The sequence below is a fragment of the Cibotium barometz genome, chromosome 21, assembly GCF_041138505.1.
Source record: "Cibotium barometz isolate CiBa-2024 chromosome 21, ASM4113850v1, whole genome shotgun sequence".
Lineage (NCBI taxonomy): Eukaryota > Viridiplantae > Streptophyta > Polypodiopsida > Cyatheales > Cibotiaceae > Cibotium > Cibotium barometz.
In genome coordinates this window covers 47,724,179-47,738,386 of record NC_141066.1, presented here as the reverse complement: position 1 = coordinate 47,738,386, position 14,208 = coordinate 47,724,179, and the positions used below count along the sequence as shown (strand labels likewise).

Sequence of the window (14,208 nt, the reverse complement as noted above, 5' to 3'; positions counted from 1 at the left end):
CAAAGAGGTATGGAAAGCCAAGTAAGATCTTGGCAAAGAGTGCAAGATGGTGGACACAAGCTGTGTCTCAAGAATAATCTCATCCACATTGATGAGTTGCTCTCTCAAATCCTGCAGCTTGTTTAAGTGGCTAGACATATCATCTCCTTCATTCATTTTCTGATTTTCAAGCTCTCTTTTCAAAAATGAGATCCTAGCCTCATTACGAGCAGCATACATCTGCTCCAAAGTCACCCATGCATTCTGTGAAGAGCCAGCTGAACGAATATGAGGTATAATGGACCTCTGAACTGACAATGCAATGAGTGACAAAGCTTGTGCATCCCTGGCATCCCATGTCTTTTGAGCATTTGTTCTCTGAACAGGCAATGGCTATCCTGGAGCCTGTACCTGTTGTCCTCGTCCACGAGCACCCCCTTGGGGAGGAGTCTCTGGAGCCAATGGACCTGGACGTGGTTCATCACCACTAACAAAATCCCAAAGACCTTTTGCCACAAGCACATTTTTCAGCATAAAACTCCACAAAGAGTAGTTCGTGCCATCCAATTTGTCTTCCTTAGACAAATATGTGAATACATCACTTTGCTGTTGATTTGCCATTATGCTTTAGGCACAATGTTGTACCTGTTTACCAAAAAACCCAATAGCAAAAACCCTGATAACAACTGTACTCCACTGAATACAGTTCACCCAAATCTGCCTGCACTCTCAATCCTCTGAATGTGCAGCTCAATGCACCAATGACTGAGTAGAGCAGCAAATGGCGTACACAATGCCAAAATGCCCCAAAACTGCCCAAATTTGCTGCACCCAAACTGTGCAAAAATCTGTATATTTTCTTGCTAGAAAATCTGCCTGTTGTGCCTGTATATTTTCACAGAGAAAATTAAAGTGCCCAATATTCAAAACTTGCAATGCTTACCAGCTGAGATTTCAACAGGTACAAGTTGAATGTAGTGTGCAGATACGTGGACTGTTGTACTGTGCAGGTATTCGTAGCAAGTACAGTCGACTGTATGCAGGTACAGTACGAGAGCAGTCCTCTGTAAGCAGGCAGGTACAGTACGGGTACTGAGGCGACCACAGTACTGTGCAGGTACAGTCGGCGCTGAAGGCGTATGGCTGCGCAGGTGACAGTCGGCGCTGTCTGGGGCTGCAGGCGGCGTCTTACAGGTGGCGCACAGGTACACGTACAGTCGGCGCTGTCTGGGGCTGCAGGCGGCGTTTTACAGGTGGCGCACAGGTACACGGACTGAAGGCGGCGCTCACAATAGTTGTAGGCGACGACTGACTGAAGCAGTACCCGACTGAAGGCGACCACGTTACTGAAGGCGGCGCACTGCTGCAGGCGGCGTTGGCTAAGCTTACTGTACGGGCAGGTACGTTTGTACGGGCAGCAGCAATACAGAGCTTCAATGCTCTGCTGAAGGCGGCGCAGGCAGTGTACGTATGATGTACGGGCAGATGCAGCAACAAGTGTACGGGTAGTGCTGAGCAGAGCTTCAATAGCTCTGATACCAATTGAAGACAAACAGGGTTAGGGTTAGGGTTTACACAGGTTCAAGCAAGCGTGGAAAACAAGGAGAAGGAGTGAACACGACTGCTGTATATCTCAATGATAGAAAAAATCAAGTACAAGCCACATGATAGTGACCCCTAAAGGATAAGTGTTCACATGTCCGGCCATAAATGTGCCGGGTGGACCAAAACACTTATAAACTGCATATAAGTGAAACTGAACTAAACTCGGGGGAAAAACCTCCACTAACTGAAGTAAAAAGTGCCCCAGTAACCTACTGATGATCACTAGCACTCCTCTGGGTGCATACACAGCATAAAACCCAACATTTTGTGCCACAGCTCCATATGTGAGAATACATCTGCAACAACAAGACACTTTCCTGGCAGCACCTGACTGTGTAAGAAATACAAAGTACCCTTCTTGCTGCCTTTAGTGACCAGCATGGACCCTTTATGCAACTTCCATGTGCCTCCTCCAAACGTCGTGGAGTATTCAAGTTGACCAACAGAGAGTAGACTTTTCTTAATACCTTGGACATAACGTACATCAATGTACATCACGCAGCATCAACTCTTGACCACTAGCAAGCACTAAATGTATTGTCCCCTTGCCCTCAATGTCACATGCATAGTCGTTACCCAAGTAAACTTTGCCACAGTGACCAAGAGAGTAAGAGGCAAACGCACCCATGTTGGGTGTTACATGAAACGATGCTCCAGAATCTACAATCCAGGTGTGAGCCACCTCACCATGGGTGGTCAAAAGCGCATCAATCACTTCTTTCCTAGTAATATGCAAACCTGGATCAGCCATATATGTGCCTGCACCACCAATGTCAGTGATGACTGCCAAAATCTCATCAGAGTCTGACAACTCTGTGATAATAACACTGGAAGCTACATTGACCTTCTCGACCTCACTGGAAGACTTCTCTGACTTGTCCTCCTTCCTGTCATCCTTCTTCTTCTTGTTTTGCAATTTCTTTTTGCGCTCCTGCTCCTTCTTGAAGAACCTACAGTCGGGCTTTTTATGCCCTTTTCTACCGCACTGAAAGCTTACATCACTCTTCTTGTCCTTCCCTTTGCTCTGACTCCTGGATTTGCCACTAGAAGAAGCATCATAGCTTTTGCTCCTTCCACGTGCTGCATAAGCACCACCTGACTCTCCACTGGCTTTCCTTCTGATTTCTTCATTCAAAATAGAGCCCCTGACACCATCGTAACTCAATGTAGGAGAGTTACTTAATGAGACTACAAGTGTCTCCCATGAATCAGGTAATGTCATAAGCAAGAAAATAGCCTTGAGCTTGTCTTCAAAAGGTGGCAACCCGGTATCTTGTAATTGGCTGAGAATTCCTGTGAACATACTCAAGTGTTTCGACGTTGGCTTTGACTCGTCCAGCTGTAAATTCACCAACTTCCTCATTAGGTGAACTTGGTTCACAAGAGTGGTGTTCTCATAGGTTGCCTTAAGTTTCTGCTATATAGCTGAGGCAGTCCCAAGGCCCTTGAGCTCTGTAAGTATGTCATCTGAAACAGCCATCTTGATATATGTCAAAAGGCCTACATGAAAGTGAAGAACTAGAAAGGGCCTCCCATGAGACCAACTTTCTCAAAGTCATATTGATGAATCAGCTTTTGAAGAGTCCTTATTTTCTAAATTCTCAAACACGTGTCGTGTGCAAACTCTAAGCACAACAAACACACGTCATCATGAATGTTATTTACATTGTTTAACTCTTAAAGTCATGTATAACCAATAGTATTCAGTAAACCATATTGACCACTAGAGCCTCGGGGGATTTATGAAATGCATGAACATTAAGGGGTGGGGGGGGGGGTTGTTGTTTGTTATGAATCATTCACATCAATGCACATATAGCTTTATCATTCATACAAGTGAATTGCATAGAGTTAAATAAAGGGTCTTCTTAGTCCTTAGGAATCAACTACCTCATCTAGGCAAGTCTTGTGCCTGGGCTAAGCTAGCTCCCTAAATGTAGTAAAGCATCTACTACGTGTGGAAAGAATTTCAGAAGAAGGTTAGGGAGATTAGGAGTAATTTGCGGAGCCCAAACCGATTGTATTGGCGCACAAATAATAACCTTTTTGCACTAATCCATTGCTCTCTCTTCAATTTGTGCTTAAGTCATTAGTTCGTGGGGTTAATTAAGTCACTAAGCATGGTTGCTTTGATTAGCTTTAATCCACTATAAATTGGGTTAATCATAATCTAACATCAACTCACAAATTTCATGAAGCTTTCTCAACTTATAGAGCCCTAGTTGTCTAGCATGCAAGGGCAGACGAGGTTATCATAAGCATAAAGGTCATTATTCTTGTGTCTTCAGGCCCACATATCTCTCTCTCTCTCTCTCTCATATCTCTCTCTCTCTCTCTCTCTCTCTCTCTCTCTCATACCAACAAAGACCCTCTTGACAGCTCATCTCAAAAGAGATTTTCTTGTTTCTTGAGCGACCCATATAAGAATTCATCCACCGAATTCTTTCAAATGATCAGTCTAGTTTTGCTCCCTACATATTATGATGTACTCAGGTTTACCCTACCATACCCTATCTTGCTTTTTGTACCCATCAATGATTTAACCATCCGTAACATGATTGTAACCTTTTTTGGCCTCATATGTCATTTGACCTTTCAATGATTTATCCATAAGTAACATGGTTGTAACCTTTTTTGGCCTCATGGGTCATTTTGATCTATCAAAGACGATAACTTTATTTCTTTTCTCCTAGCCCGTGGAGGAGGACATCTCTCTCTCTTTTTTTTTCGTGAAATGGTGTTTTATATTATATGTAAAAAAATGTACATTAGCGACATGGCTCACACAGAACCTATGGCCCCAAAAACCCCACAAAAGATCCTCTAAAGGATCATGACCATGCAAACCTGTACACTAATAAGAAAGCCTCCTAGCCAAATAAGCATCCCAGATAAAATCATCAAAGATGAACCAGCCGAGCCGCCATAGACCATAACGAAATAACATCTCCATCCAGTAGCGGAGCTGAGAGAAGAGAAGAAAACTGCCAAAGCAGCAAACCGTGGATACGTAGAATGTGCCCATGTATTCCAGACAAGGAATCAAAGATGAACCCATTCCGTGTAGTCCAAATATGCCAAAGTCCTGTCCATCTAAGGAAATGGAATATCACAAGGTGACTGTCCAAAGTAATGACTTGAGGACAAATCCCAAATATCCACTAATGAGCCGAAACAGTAGACCTCTCTACTGCTTCCCAAACGCGAGAGACAAAAGACCAAATCTGACGGGCCACTGGACAACTCATGAACAGATGCATAACTGTTTCAGTGCATGTCGTGCAGAAGAAGCAAGAGGCCAATGTAATTTTACGACGGCTGAGCTGATCCCGTGTAGGTAACCCTCCCACCAACATCCTCCAAATAAAAACCTTACCTTGGTAAGGGAGTTTAGACTGCCAACCACACATAAGAGTTTTCTGCCACCATGATTTAGACTTGTGCAATCCCCACACCTTATTGGCCTTGGCTGAAACCCAATCTTTCTCTGATACGAGCTTATGATAGACCTAGTTAGCTGAAAGTGATATCAAGTCACCAGATTTACATAGTGCCCAATCAAGCCAAGGCTGATCTGCAGATGGCTGAGGCAATGGAGTAAAAGACTCAACTGCATGCATGATGTCAACCCATAGAGGCTGAAATGTCCGAGGAACCCTAAAGTGCTGCCGAATACGACGAAACGAATATGTCCTGTCACACGACCAGGTATCACAGCATCTCGGATTCTAACTAAGCCTAACCCTGTCTGGCCAAACAATGACACGCGACTCCACAAATGTTTCGAACTGCAAAGAGTTCAAAAGTAGTCTTTCATGACCAGGATCCCACCGAGCCAATAGTAGAACTTCATGCCAAGAAAGGAGAATATGCGATAAAATGTGAGATGAGCGAATACGGACAGGATGTGCTGCATTCACAATGTCCCACCATGAAGCCTGCACACGTGTCCGTCCATGTGACAATCCCTCCAACTCAATTAAGTCACGAGCTATGAATACCCAAGGCTGCTGCTACAAACACATATCCTGAAAAAGCGCCCACCTACGCGCCACCATATGTAAGCGGACATCCAGTAAAGCAGCCCCACCCATTCTTTTGGGCGTCGTAATGTGATTCCAAGCTATCCATGTTTGACCCATAATATTTCCTTGCCTCTTCCACAGCATAAACCAAATGGGAGCAACCAAACGGAGAAGAGATTTGTGCGTCCAAGGTAGCAAAGGCAAAAAATAGGAAATCATGCTAAGCATAATAACCTGAGCTACCTTAACCCTCACGTGCATAGGCCACCCTTGAGCTTTCCAATACACAAATTTATCAGAGATCCGAGTAGAAATCCAAGCAAGAAGCGCTTGGGGGTCCACATCCACACCCACCGGATACCCAAGATGACGAACAATGTCTCCTGTATGCACCACACGGCCTTGCCACCCTAATGCCTCGAGATCAAATTTCGTGCATACAATGAGGGCTGATTTTGTTGAATTTATTTTCAGCCCAGAAGCCCATGCAAAATTATTCCAAGCTTCCATTGCTCGATCTATATTGACTTTTTCGGCCCTGAGAAACATAAAAGTGTCATCCGCAAGGGCTTGAGCAACCAATTGCTTGCCATGAGGGAGATGCAAACCAACCACTTCACCATGCGATACCATAGCATCCAGGCGAGATAACATAGGATAAGTGGCAATGGCAAAGAAAAGAGGACTAAGAGGACAGCCCTGCTGGAGAGAACGGGTGAGAGAAATACCATCCGAAAGTCCTCCATTGAGCATAATCCGCATGATAGAGCCAAAGCCAAGTAAATGCACCAAATTAGCCATTTTGGGACCAAAGCCCATGGCTGTCATTAACTGAGAAAGGAAAGACCAGTTGACATGATCAAAAGCTTTTTCAAGATCCAGCTGCACCATCACAATCTCTTGCTTCTTTGCCTTGGCATAATCCACTCCAATTTAAACATTAAGAATATTATGCAAAATATTCCTCCCATGCACAAATCCATATTGATATGGATGAATAAGAGTAGAAAGCACCTTCTGCAAAGCGATTGGCAAAAATCTTTGTAAAGATTTTATACATAATACCCATAAGTGAGATCGGACGCCATTGAGCCAAAGAAGTAGGCGAAGGGACTTTGGGCAACAAACGAAGTGTGCCCAACTTCCAATCGGCAGGCATATATCCCTCATCCCAAACCCTTTAACAAATAAGCATCAAAGGCTCTACAAGCTGATCAGCATCTTTTCGGAAAAACTCATTTGTCAAACCATCCCAACCAGGGCTCTTTCCCATGGGAAGTTTGGAGAGAACAGCTTCCACTTCTCCTTGAGTAACAGGAGCATCAAGCTGAACCGCCACATCAGGGTCAACTTGATATCGTACTTCAGCAAACAATGACTCCCTTGCAGCCAGGACAGCCGGCGAGACATCCTCTCGAGGGGCAAGAAAATCTTCATAAAACCTGATGCAATGCTGAATAACCTCAGAAGGTTGAGTAACAAGGTTGCCTTGGGCATCCATCAGCCTAACAATATTCTCACGCATATGTTTTTGATTCAACTTATCATAGAAGCGATGAGATTGACAGTTAGCATCCCGCAAAGCATCAAGACGTGCAAGTAGTTTAAAGCGAACATATTGTGCTTCCTGCACCCTAGATAGCTCCTTTTTCAGCCATTCTATGGCATCCACAACTTCAGCATCCATAGAGTTAGTAAACATGAACGCCTGCAAGCCCTTTAAAAGCGACTCAAGAAGAGCCACATGTTGTTTTTGTATAGAGGCATTAGCAAGACCATAATGCCGCGCTAATTTCCGAGTATTGGTAAGAAACACTGACCAAGCATGATAATCAGCCATGGACACTCTTGTGGAGAAATGTCGTATCAACTGACACATATAAACATCAAAAACTTCATGCTCCAAAAAAGTGTGATTTAAGCACAAAGGCAAGCGTCCCAACAAGCCTTTATATGCATCCACAGGATGAAAGACCATTTCAAACACAAGCAGCCAATGATCCCAGAAAACCTATTGCTGATCAACCATCATAGTAAGAACCTCTGGCAAAAAGAGATCTTGATGTAAAATATACATCCTATCGAATCTAGCATAAGTGCCCCGAAACTGTTGTGAGGCATAAGTGTAACCCCTTTCATCTGGATGCAACCAAGACCACATGTCTTATTTTAGCGACCTTGCTGCAAAAGCTTCCCACGCCATTCTCTCCGTGCCATCCATTACAGAATGAGACGACGTGGCTTGCTCCCTGGAGACACACATATTAAAGTCTCCCATCACAAAGCCAGGATGAGAGATTGAAAGAGCACACAAGTCATTCCACAGCAAACGGCGTGCACGAGCATTATTTGGAGCATACACCCCTAACAACCATAAAGGTGTATCATCCCAAACAATCTGAATCATTAGAAATCTTCCATGAACATCTTGAATCGGCGTGCACGAGCATTATTTGGAGCATACACCCCTAACAACCATAAAGGTGTATCATCCCAAACAATCTGAATCACTAGAAATCTTCCATGAACATCTTGAATCACAAGAGAAGGCTGAAACTGCGAACGAACAGCAAACATAACACCTGACTGCGAAGCAGAATGTCCGCTGTAGAAAATATAAAACCCCTTAAATACATAGGCTTTGCCAGCCAACTTATGCTGCTTATGTTCAGCTGCACACAAAACATCCCAACCATGACAAAAAGTTGTACGCCAAAGCCTGAATTGCTTTTGGCGCAAAGAAATACCCTTTACATTTCATTGTACAATTTTCATAAGCCTTCCCAGAAAAGGAATCAACAAGGCCGTGTACTAGGCCCAAGACAATCTGCCAAATCACGAACCTTTTGAAGCATTGCATTTTTAGACATGGTATTTGTGATCTCAGACTGCCCTTGGAGTTCCCGAGCACGTGCCAAAGGGTAATGACCATCCCATGGCGAGATGACCTCACCCTTCGAACCAAACACAAGAGACAATTGTTGTTGTGCTTCTTTTGTTAGGCGACTTCTAATAGGATAGCATTCTACTCTATCCACCCCAAGAGCCCCTGTACCCTGAGAAAGATGGCCTCCCAGCCTCTCAATCCTGGTGTGTAGCTGGGCACCTGAATTCAAAGGGCGACGAGCATATGTATATAAGGGCCTCTGATGAGTACGCAAAGACCCCTGCCAAACAGCATTTGAGAAATCTCCCCGCGGGGCAACAAATCGTGTCTTTTTACCACGTACTTCCACCCATGGCTGCTCAACCTCATTCTGAACATCCACATGTATATCCATGTGCTGGGCATCGTGTAAAGGAGCATCATGCTCATCTTCCACAGGCAACTACCCATCAACGATATCCTTGGTAGCAACAACTTGTTCTTTCTTAGGACATTCGGAGACAAAGTGGCCCATCTCACCACATTTGAAACAATGGCCAGCAAATGTATCCCACCTCAATTCATACATTAAAGGTTGCAGCCCAACCATATTGACACGCAAATGTGTCAGCCTAGATCTCCCAGTATCCCACAACATGCATAGTCGATTTCGGTTTCTAGATGTCATTCGAGGCACCACCAAGACATCACCGATACCTCGCATGAGACCTGGTAAAACACGCCAAAACATTGATGGGAATTGTTTCACTTCAACCCAAATTGGGCAAGCCTGGCGCAACATATCTTGGTACTCTGCCATAGGCTTCCACGGAACCACATGAACCAACTGCCCATCCAAAAAGAGTGGCACCTGCTCCAAGACTGCCATACAGGCTTCCGAAGTGCGAAAAAGTATTTCATAAAAGCCTCTCGGACCATCATAAATCTCCTCAAGTGCCTCAGGCGACACCAAGCGGCCCAACCATGCTCTAAGACGAGGCAACAACGGAATACGCCCAGTAAAGAAGAAGATAGCAACACGATCATGAAAATCTGCTAGCTGTTGTAGCAACAAAGGAGTCTCCATGCATACATCAGCCACACCACCATTATCTACTGCAGCCATTTGCACGCTATTTGCCTTCACATATTCTTGCAGAAGCTCACCAGTGATCTGCAGCAAACGTGCAAACTCCGGAGAAGGTACCTGAGAACTTTCCTCTACATTCTCTCCAACATTCACCGGAGTGTAGCTTACATCCACATCAAGCCTTTGACGTTTTTGTTGCTCCGAGGCATCTGAAGCATAACCCACATCCTTCTCGATCATCTCCTCAATAAGATCCATGTTAAGGCTATTGGCAACCATGCCACCAAGGCAGCCGGGTCATCCAAATCCATGAACAAAAGCAAAGAAAAACCCGTTCTCACAAACCCTAATCCAGCACCTGCAAACCCTAATTCAGCAGCACTTATGAAGCTCTTTCAAATCTCCCTTCTCCGGACCCTCCTCTGCACTCCAAGCTGCTTTTGCGTGGTGTATATACAAAGTTCCCTGACCTGGATCTCCGCAGAACTGCTAGAAGGCCCACTCTCTCTCTCTCTCTCTCACACACACACACTCACACACACGCAGAAGAGAGGGAAAAGGCAAATAGAAACGAAGGGCTGGATACTGCAGCACCTGTGAAGAGAAGCAAGAACAGTAGAGGGAAGAAATTTCCACCTTCATGGGACCCCTTCAGTCTGCGTCTGCAGCAGCAGCAGCAGCAGCAGAGAACCAACACGTAGGCCAACCCTGCTCTGCTCGCTACCAGCTGTAGCTACACTAGAAAGAGCAGCACACCCTGTTGAACGTAGAAGCAATCCATCGTCTTTGGGCTCTCTCTCTCTCTCTCTCTCTCTCTCTCTCTCTCACACACACACACATCATTTGCGTCTAAATGAAGCAATGAAGGCATTCATAGCCCACACCATAAGGACCACAGACACTGTGCAATATGAAGCAAGAGATTTGACATATCCAATCCACCATGGAACTACAAGGCAAGTACCAACGTCCATAACTTAATGCCAATGTGTGTGTGTGTGAGTGAGTGAGAGAGAGAGAGAGAGAGAGCATACCAAGTGGGGTGAGAGGAGAGAACGCTTGGAGAGGGATGGGCCTTTTGTCGCTTGGCCTCTAATTGAGCCTTTCCTTTTTCAATTTGTGTATACGCAATCCTTTCTAGTAGTTCTCTTATTGAATAATAATGCAAAATATGTTCCTACTCTAAGTGCTCTTGCAATGCACATACTTGTTCATGTAGCTCCCCATTTCCATTTTCGTTTTCATCCATTCCCTCTTCCTCTTGGATATCCACACATACACTCTACTACATAGCCCTCAAAAGAGGTTAACCAATTAGAAATATCCTTATCTAAATCATTTCCTATAGAATAGTCCACCTCATACTCTCCCATACCTATGTACTTGGTGAAATGAGACTGGTTATTCGACCTAAGAATAGACTCAATGGAGTCTAGGACTTGCATTTGAAGAAATCTAGTATATTTGCGTTATTCAATGTAAACCATTTCTTCACCTCTTTCTCCTCACTCGCGATGTATGCCCCGTAACAAACTTGATCGACTAGTCCCCAGTATGTAGCCAATTAAATCCTTGCTAGGGTATTAAAATGGGTTTGGCATAACAAGTCTATTTCTATCCTTTCAATTTGGTAAACATCCACCCAAATGGTGGATTTAGATCTATGTTCACTAGCCACTCTATGGGCAAGGGTTTGAAGGCAACATCCAAACTACTTGTCTCATATAACCAACTAATCGACTATTACCCTCTTAGCCACATCTAGGAGTTTTTCACACACCCCTAAGGACATAAACCTCCCTTTTAATTAACTCACTATCTACAAGGATTATCAAATTTTAGATTGTACCTATTGCTAATGACCCTAGGTTAAAGGGGTGTGTGTGTGTGTGTGAGAGAGAGAGAGAGAGAGAGAGAGAGAGAGAGAGAGAGCATACCAAGTGGGGTGAGAGGAGAGAAAGCTTGGAGAGGGATGCCTTTTGTCGCGTTGGTAGAGAGAAACAAAGCCTCCTTCTGGAAGACGCAACGCCCACCTTCTTGCCAGCCTACAAAAGCTTCTTTCCATGCCTTCTATAGACCTTCGGGAAAGACACAGGCAACTAAGAGACTCTTGGGATTCGAACACATGACGAGTGTGAGCCACTGTCGACGCTGGGGGATCCACATTCGAATCCTACCAGCTAAGCTAATGGTCACTATTGTACCCATGCACTTGAATGGTTACCGTTGTACGCTACCGGCTGGATTTCAGAAAACCCGGCTGAATATTGACCATGCCCTTAGATTTAAGGGCTGAAATTCATTAGTTTTAGTGTATATTACCGGTAAAATCACTAAATTTAACACAAAATATCGGCTCTATTTTTCAAAGCCTTTATTTTTAAGGGCTGGGAAAAAGGTTTTTGTCGAGCAGTGGTAACAGCCAATGCTCGCTCAACCAGGGATCAACATTCAAACATCTTGCTAGCTAAGGTAACAATTGTCACACGTGAACAGTCATCATTGTCCTCTCTCTAATATGAAATATGTTGCAACGGAATGCGAGGCTCGTTGGACACAACCTAGGGATCAACATTTGAATATTAGCTAGCGATCACTGTTGTACTTGTGGACCTGAATGATCGCACCATTGTAGATGGGGAGCCTCTAAATGATCAAAGAACCATGAACCTTCCATAAGGCTACCTCCATTAAAGAAAATGAATTTTGAACTATTTTAGGCATTTTTTGTCCTCAATTTTTAAATGTTGCCAATACTTCACAATCTGTAAGGTGTTATAAGACATTCTCTAGAACAAGTAATCTTGCTCTATCCTACATATCATATTAAGGAAAGTATCATGAAAGGAGGGTGATTCATGACACCAAAGAAAAAAGAAGTGTAGAGCAAACTTGAATCCAAGGAGATAACACGTCTGCTAAAATGTTTGAGTTTAAATAAATAATGAATGATACAAGTTTAGCTCTCCATTTCCTATCATACAAAACCACAAGTAGTTATAACAAGGTTGGCATTAATCAAAGCATAGATACTTAGAGTAGCAAAGGGCTTTATAGGAAGTCATTGGAAGATCATATTTACCAAAAAGGAGTTACATGAGGCAAATAGGAATCCTTTGCACATCTTGATTCCTTACACACACATGGCTTCAAGTGTCTTGCACCTTTTGTCTCTTTATTTGCTGAAGGAGAAGCATTTCAATAGCAAAGTTAAAATTTTCAATGTCATGTCATTAGCAATTTGATAGTAGTAAGATCTTTAGCAAGCTTTGATATCAGGCACACTGTGACACAATTCCTTCAACAACATTTGATCTTAGCTTATACTTGATCAAGAAGAGGATTAAGAGAATCAAGAGAATCAACACAAGAATAACAAGCCTCCCTCAATATATGAGCAACAAAGAGATGGGTGGAATCTTTCCCCATGGATGAGTAAGCATGCTTCCTCATGCATGTATTTATGTATTCAATCTTCTTGTACTAAAAATTAGAGGGATACATTCAAATTTAGACTTAATTACTCTTCAAAAGGTACCTTGGCAATAAAGTTGGGCATTTTAGAACTGAATAACTTGCCTAGTATTAGAATTGTCCTCTTTAATAATTAGAATAGTGTATTAGGTAGCCTAGAATTAGCATGAAATTTAATCCAATGATCTCAATAAAATAACTTCATTGTTGTCGACTGCATTGATATAGCAAGCACAATTAAGTGAGTATGTATGAGCAATAAGATGACATGTACAAAAGTTGGGCATGACAAAATGTTTGGGGCATCTTGCAACACATGGAAGATGCAACAACTTGAACAAATTGTCATCCAAGAATTGCATTGCCTGACTAGGTTATGGTGATATCTCACAAGTGAGAGAGCTCATATGTTAGAAGAATAGGAAAAGTGGAATCTCTCACTACACTTCCTCAATCTACTACTCTCTACCACTCAACATGAATGCATGGGTTGCATAAGCAAGCTTCCCTCAACCACACACATACACATATGCACGCGCATGCATACACACACACACACAATCCTCTCAACAAGCACACACACTTGGACTAGATAAGATTAAGCACACACTTCTAACCATAGGCAATCAATGCATATGCAACTCTAACCCTATCAACAACGACAAGCAAGCATACTTGGAATGGAATGGCATACACATGCATAGGAAAGAAACATGCATCCTCAAGCATTTGTCAATGCAAACAATGCACATGCACATACAATTATGGAATAGGTGAAGGGGAGTGTGTGTGAGGATGGAGCTGTGCGTGCAAAGAAGAGAGAGAGAAAGAGATAACACGCAGTGTTTGTGGACTCACACTTCTAATTGTGTGATGAGTCCTTATTATCTTTATGTATAAAAGAATAGTCGACCGCCCAAGTTATGGGGGGGCCCTTTTTACGAGCGTAAAGTGTCGAGCGCGGCGAGCGAAGGAAAAAAAAAGGGCCATCATCATTGCAATATCCAAACTATGAACCTCAAGGAAGCTTGTATTTCCCTATGAATAAAGATAAAAAGTGCACATCAAAGAAAAAATTGAAATTTAAATCCATTACAAACATGACTTTAAAGAAGATCCCAAAAAGAAATACATTATAAGTTTCATTGCAGTATGAATAAAGACAAAGC

The 14,208-nt window shown here is 43.3% G+C and overlaps 1 long non-coding RNA gene across 5 annotated transcripts in view; it reads right to left on the bottom strand.

Annotated features, from left to right (window-relative positions):
* The window catches only part of LOC147627271 (uncharacterized), a 78,273-nt gene extending 67,536 nt beyond the window's left edge, over positions 1 to 10,737 (bottom strand). For 2 of the 5 annotated variants that reach the window (XR_015268470.1, XR_015268468.1), the window contains exon 1: positions 10,202 to 10,554. This is a non-coding gene — a long non-coding RNA (uncharacterized LOC147627271). Of the gene's footprint in view, positions 1 to 10,201; positions 10,555 to 10,599 lie in introns of those variants that run through there. The other 3 variants (XR_015268471.1, XR_015268472.1, XR_015268469.1) reach the window with 2 other exon arrangements.
* Between the last annotated feature and the right edge of the window lie 3,471 nt (positions 10,738 to 14,208).